We start from the raw sequence: 7,875 nt of genomic DNA, 5'->3' as shown, positions 1-7,875 counted from the left end.
GTTCTTCCTGACATTGATCCATATGGATTATGACTTGAATATCCTAAAATAATAGAGGTCAATATAGGGAAGAAACTTCCATAGGGGGAAAAGGGTTGAGTTATGGGTGAAAGAAACCACTGTTAAAGTTCTCACAGATCATTTTCTATGTTATTTATTCAACTGCCATTCTTACCCCACACTGAGAACCACTGCTTTAGAAAACAAATAAACAAAGAGACAATTTAGATCTCAAATCTCCTGTCCCCACCTCCTCCCCTGCACCAGCCTTGCCCCCCACTTGTCATTACACACTGTCCTGGGAAGAAAGGCACTGGTCAACTAGCTCATTGGTTACACTCATTCCAAGCTCTTATTCCTTTATCCCTTTGTAAAGCTGTTCCAATTTTACTGTTATAAACATTCACTGGACAGGAAAATGGCAAGGCTTTATTTGACTGTCAGCCAAATCAGAACTTCTACTGAGGTGACATCAGTACTTAAAGTAGAATTGAAGACCAAACTTGATAGCCTTTAGTATTGTTGATGATGCCTCTTAACAGCAGCTTTGCCAAGGAAATTAAAAGGCTTAAATGTTGAGTTAAACCCTGTCTACTGCTATATTCTTTGGGTTTTTTATTTGTTTTACTCTTATATAAGATAAAAGGATATTAATTAGGGAATTAGTTCAAGATATTATGTAAATTTAACAATTTTCAATAAGTATTTGCATTTCGTTCCTTATTATATTAATTACTTAATTCACAACAGATAAAGGAAAGAGTACTACTTTTCTGGAAAAGTCTCAAGGCAGAGAAGGAATTCTACTTCAAGTTATTCAGTATTAGGAGACTGTTGATCTGAACCCAACACTCATACACAAAAAAATTCTGTATAATATATACATATGTGCAAATAAATCATAGCAATGAATTAACATTGCACTTTTAAATTGTTACAAGAATGCATAATATCTACAAGAAGATAGAGGAAAACAAGCTTGATTCTCTTAAATGTGCCGTTGAATTGTAGCATGAATTTGTACATGACCATTCAATATAGTCCCTTAACATTAAAATCATAAAGCAGCAAAAGAAATTCTCTATAATACAAGTCATTTGGTACGTTTTACACAAAACTAATATTTTTTTTCCCTTTTCAGGAATAACTGGTGGAGAAATCAGTAAAAGCTAGAAAAATTTATTTTCCTTTCCAAAGACTACCATTCTGTTATATTAAAAATATACTTCAATAAAAAAATAAAATTTTAAAAAAATCAGTCTGACCATATTGGTTGGTTTGTGATATTTTTTCATTGGACTGAATTCATAGAGAAATGAAGTTTATGGTGTATTATTTTTCCAATTCACAGTTTTAAAAGGTTACTTCCTAAATATCTACATAATAATTGTCAGAGATTTAAACATGTGATGGCAATATGCGCCTTTCTTTTGAACAAACCCCATCTAAAAAATACAACACAGAAGAGCTTCAAGATGGCGGAAGAGTTAGATACGGAGATCACCTTCCTCTCCACAAAAACATCTACACGTGGAACAACTCCTACAGAACACCTACTGAACACTGGCAGAAGATCTCAGACCTCCCCAAAGGCAAGAAACTCCCCACGTACCTGGGTAGGGCAAAAGAAAAAAAGAAAAAACACAGACAAAAGAATAGGGACAGGACCTGCACCAGTGGGAGGGAGCCATGAAGGAGGAAAGGTTTCCACACACTAGGAAGCCCCTTCATGGGCGGAGACTGTGGGTGGCGGAGGGGGAAAGCTTCGGAGCCATGGAGGAGAGCACAGCAACAAGGGTGCGGAGGGCAAAGCGGAGAGATTCCCGCACAGAGGATCGGTGCCGACCAGCACTCACCAGCCCGAGAGACTTGTCAGCTCACCCACCGGGACAGGTGGGGGCTGGGAGCTGAGGCTCAGGCTTTGGAGGTCAGATCCCAGGGAGAGGACTGGGGCTGGCTGCGTGAACACAGCCTGAAGGGGGCTAGTGTGCTATGGTTAGCCGGGAGGGAGTCCGGGGAAAAGTGTGGCGCTGCCGAAGAGGTAAGAGACTTTTTCTTGCCTCGTTGTTTCCTGGTGCGTGAGGAGAGGGGATTAAGAGCACTGCTTAAAGGAGCTCCAGAGAAGGGTGCGAGCCGCGGCTATCAGCGCGGACCCCAGAGACAGGCATGAGAAGCTAAAGCTGCTGCCACAGTCACCAAGAAGCCTGTGTGTGAGCATAGGTCACTATACACACCTCCCCTCCCGGAAGCCTGTGGAGCCCGCCACTGCCAGGGTCCTGAGATCCAGGGACAACTTCCCCGGGACAACGCACGGTGCGCCTCAGGCTGGTGCAACGTCACGTCGGCCTCTGCTGCCGCAGGATCACCCCGCATCCGTACCCCTCCCTCCCCCAGGCCAGAGTGAGCCAGAGCCCCTGAAACAGCTGCTCCTTTAACCCCATCCTGTCTGAGCGAAGAACAGACGCCCTCAGGCAACCTACACGCAGAAGCGTGTCCAAATCCAAAGCTGAACCCCAGGAGCTGTGCAAACAAAGAAGAGAAAGGGAAATCTTGCCCAGCGGCCTCAGGAGCAGCAGATTAAATCTCCACAATCAACTTGATGTACCCTGCATCTGTGGAATACCTGAATAGACAATGAATCATCCCAAATTGAGGAGGTGGACTTTGGGAGTGACGATATATATATATTTTTCACTTTTTCTCTTTTTGTGAGTGTGTATGTATATGCTTCTGTGTGTGGTTTACTCTGTATAGCTTTGCTTTTATCATTTGTCCTAGGGTTCTGTCTGTCCGTTTTTTTTGTTTGTTTGTTTTTTAATTACTTTAAAAAAATTGTTTTCTTAATAATTTTTATTTTAAAACTTTATTTTGTTTTACTTTATTTTATTTTATCTTCTTTCTTTCTTTCTTTCTTTCATTCTTTCTTTCTTTCTATCTTTCTTTCTTTCTTTTTCTCCCTTTTATTCTGAGCTGTGTGGAGGACAGGCTCTTGGTTCTCCAGCCAGGCATCAGGGCTGTGCCACTGAGATGGGAGAGCCAAGTTCAGGAAACTGGTCCACAAGAGACCTCCCAGCTCCATGTAATATCAAACGGCGAAAATCTCCCAGACATCTCCACCTCAATGCCAAGACCCTGCTCCACTCAACGACCAGCAAGCTACAATACTGGACACCCTATGCAAAACAACTAGCAAGACAGGAACACAACACCATCCATTAGCACAGAGGCTGCCTAAAATCATAATAAGGCCACAGACACCCCAAAACATACCACCAGATGTGGACTTGCCCAACAGAAAGACAAGATCCAGCCTCATCTACCAAAACACAGGCATTAGTCCCCTCCACCAGGAAGCCTACACAACCCATTGAACGAACCTTAGCCACTGGGGACAGACACCAAAAACAACAGAAACTACGAACCTGCAGCCTGCGAAAAGGAGACACCAAATACAGTAAGTGAAGCAAAATGAGAAACAGAAACACACAGCAGATGAAGGAGCAAGGCAAAAACCCACCAGACATAAAAAATAAAGAGGAAATAGGCAGTCTACCTGAAAGGGATTTCAGAATAATGATAGTAAAGATGATCCAAAATCTTGGAAATAGAATGGGGAAAATACATGAAAAGTTTAACAGGAACCTAGAAGAACTAAAGAGCAAACAAAAGTGATGAACAAAACAATAAATGAAACTAAAAATTCTCTAGAAGGGATCAATAGCAGAAAAACTGAGGCAGAAGAACGGATAAGTGACCTGGAAGATAAAATAGTGGAAATAACTACTGCAGAGCAGAATAAAGAAAAAAGAATGAAAGGAATTTGAGGACAGTCTCAGAGACCTCTGGGATGACAGTCAATGCACCAACATTCGAATTATAGGAGTCCCAGAAGAAGAGAAAAAGAAAGGGACTGAGAAAATATTTGAAGAGATTATAGCTGAAAACTTCCCTTATATGGGAAAGGAAATAGTTAATCAAGTCCAAGAAGCAGAGAGAGTTCCATACAGGATAGATTCAGGGAGAAACACACCAAGACACATATTAATCAAACTATCAAAATTTAAATACAAAGAACAAATATTAAAAGCAGCAAGGAAAAAACAACAAGTAACACATAAGGGAATCCCCATAAGGTTAACAGCTGATCTTTCAGCAGAAACTCTGCAAGCCAGAAGGGAGTGTCAGGACATATTTAAAGTGATGAAGGAGAAAAACCTACAACCAAGATTACTCTACCCAGCAAAGATCTCATTCAGATTTGACAGAGAGATTAAAAGCTTTACATGCAAGCAAAAGCTAAGAGAATTCAGCACCACAAAACCAGCTTTACAACAAATGCTAAAGGAAGTTCTCTAGGCAGGAAACACAAGAGAAGGAAAAGACCTACAATAATAGCCCCAAAACAATTAAGAAAATGGTAATAGGAACATATATATCGATAATTACCTTAAATGTAAATGGATTAAATGCTCCAACCAAAAGACATAGACTGGTTGAATGGATACAAAAACAAGACCCGTATATATGCTGTCTACAAGAGACCCACTTCAGACCTAGGGACACATACAGACTGAAAGTGAGGGGATGGAAAAAGATATACCATGCAAATGAAAATCAAAAGAAAGCTGGAGTAGCAATTCTCTTATCAGAAAAAATACACTTTAAAACAAAGACTATTACAAGAGACAAACAAGGACACTATATAATGATCAAGGGATCAATCCAAGAAGAAGATATAACAATTGTAAATATTCATGCACCCAATATAGCAGCACCTCAATATATAAGGCAAATACTAACAGCCATAAAAGGGGAAATCAACAGTAACACAATCATAGTAGGGGACTTTAACACCACAATTTCACAAATGCACAGATCATCCAAAATGAAAATAAATAAGGAAACACAAGCTTTAATGATACATTAAACAATATGGACTTAATTGATATTTATAGAACATTCCATCCATAAACAACAGAATACACATCCTTCCAAAGTGCTCATGGAACATTCTCCAGGATAGATCATATCTTGGGTCACAAATCAAGCCTTGGTAAATTTAAGAAAATTGAAATTATATCAAGTATCCTTTCAAACACAATGCTATGAGACTAGATATCAATTACAGGAAAAAATTAGTAAGAAATACAAACACATGGAAGCTAAACAACACACTACTTAATAACCAAGAGATCACTGAAGAAATCAAAGAGGAAATCAAAAAATACCTAGAAACAAATGACAATGAAAACACAACGACCCAAAACCTATGGGATGCAGCAAAAGCAGTTCTAAGAAGGTCGTTTATAGCAATACAATCCTACCTCAAGAAACAAGAAACATCTCAAATAAACAACCTAACCTTACACCTAAAGCAAGTAGAGAAAGAAGAACAAAAATACCAAGAGTTAGCAGAAGGAAAGAAGTCATAAAACTCAGATCAGAAATAAATGAAAAATAAGTGAATGAAATGATAGCAAAGATCAATAAAACAGAAAGCTGGTTCTTTGAGAAGATAAACTCAATTGATAAATCATTAGCCAGACTCATCAAGAAAAAATGGGAGAAGATTAAAATCAGCAGAATTAGAAATGAAAAAGGAAAAGTACCAAATGACACTGCAGAAATACAAAGGATCATGAGAAATTACTACAAGCAACTGTATGCCAATAAAATGGACAACCTGGAAGAAATGGACAAATTCTTAGAAAAACACATCTTCTGAGACTGAACTGGAAAGAAATAGAAAATATAAACAGAACAATCACAAGTACTGAACTTGAAACAGTGATTTAAAATCTTCCAACAAACAAATAGGTGAATTCTATCAAACATTTAGAGAAGAGCTAACACTTATCCTTCTCAAACTCTTCTCAATGGTGAAAACCTGAAACCATTTCTTCGAAGATCAGGAACAAGACAAGTTTGTCCGCTCACACCACTATTATTCAACATAGTTTTGGAAGTTTTAGCCACAGCAATCAGAGAAGAAAAAGAAATAAAAGGAATCCAAACCAGAAAAGAAGTAAATCGGTCACTGTTTGCGGATGACATGATACTATACATAGAGAATCGTTAAGATGCTACCAGAAAACTACTAGAGCTAATCAGTGAATTTGGTATAGTAGTAGGATACAAAATTAATGCACAGAAATTTCTTGTATTCTTATACACTAATGATGTAAAATATGAAAGAGGAATTAGGGAAACACTCCCATTTACCACTGCAATAATAAAGAATAAGATACCTAGGAATAAACCTACCTATGGAGACAAAAAACCTGTATGCAGAAAACTATAACACACTGATGAAAGAAATTAAAGATGATACAAACAGATGGAGAGATATACCATGTTCTTGGATTGGAAGAATCAACATTGTGAAAGTGACTATACTACTTAAAGCAATCTACAGATTCAATGGAATCCTTATCAAACTCCCAATGACATTTTTCACAGAACTAGAACAAAAAAATTCACAATTTGTATGGAAACACAAAAGACCCCGAATAGCAGAAGCAATCCTGAGAAAGAAAAACAGAGCTGGAGGAATCAGGCTCCCTGACTTCAGACTATAATACAAAGCTACCGTAATCAAGACAGTATGGTACTGGCACAAAAATAGAAATAGAGATCGATGGAACAGCATAGAAAGCTCATAGATAAACCCACACATATATGGTCACCTTATTTTGGATAAAGGAGGCAAGAATATACAATGGAGAAAAGATAACCTCTTCAATAAGTGGTGCTGGGAAAACTCGACAGCTACATGTAAAAGAATGAAATTAGAACACTCTCTAACACCATACACAAAAATAAACTCAAAATGGATTGAAGACCTAAATGTAAGGCCAGACACCATAAAACCATTAGAGGAAAAAATAGACAGAACACTTTATGACATAAATCACAGCAAGATCCTTTTTGATCCACCTCCTAGAGAAATGGAAATAAAAACAAAAATAAACAAATGGGACCTAATGAAACTTAAAACCTTTTACACACGAGAGGATGAGAGGAAAGCAGAAACAAGACTAAAAGACAACCCTCAGAACGGGAGAAAGTATTTGCAAATGAAGCAACTGACAAATCTCCAAAATTTACAAGCAGCTCATGCAGCTCAACACCAAAAAAAAAAAAAAAAAAAAAAAAAAAAACGAATCCAGAAATGGGCAGAAGTCCTAAATAGACATTTCTCCAAAGAGGACATACAGGTGGCCAAGAAGCACATGAAAATTTGCTCAACATCACTAATTATTAGAGAAATGCAAATCAAAACTACAGTGAGGTATCACCTCACACCAGTTAGAATGGGCATCATCAGAAAATCTACAAACCACAAATGCTGGAGAGGGTGTGGAGGAAAGGGAACCCTCTTGCACTGTTGGTGGGAATGTAAATTGATACAGCCACTATGGAGAACACTATGGAAGTTCCTTAAAAAACTAAAAATAGAACTACCATATGATCCAGCAATCCCACTACTGGGCATATACCCTGAGAAAACCATAATTCAAAAATAAACATGTACCAAAATGTTCATTGCAGTACTATTTACAATAGCCAAGACATGAAAGCAACCTAAGTGTCCATGGACAGATGAATGGATAAACAAGATGTGGCACATATATACAATGGAATATTACTCAGCCATGAAAAGAAATGAAATTGAGTTATTTGTAGTGAGGTGTATGTGCCTAGAGTCTGTCATCCAGAGTGAAGTAAGTCAGAAAGAGAAAAACAAATACCGTATGCTAACACATATATATGGAATCTAAAAAAATATCTATATATCTATATATATATATATATGGTTCTGAAGAACCCATGGGCAGGACAGGAATAAAGACACAGGCATAGAGAATGGACTTG

This window comes from Delphinus delphis, chromosome 5, assembly GCF_949987515.2.
Source record: "Delphinus delphis chromosome 5, mDelDel1.2, whole genome shotgun sequence".
NCBI lineage: Eukaryota > Metazoa > Chordata > Mammalia > Artiodactyla > Delphinidae > Delphinus > Delphinus delphis.
This window is presented reverse-complemented; position numbering follows the sequence as displayed.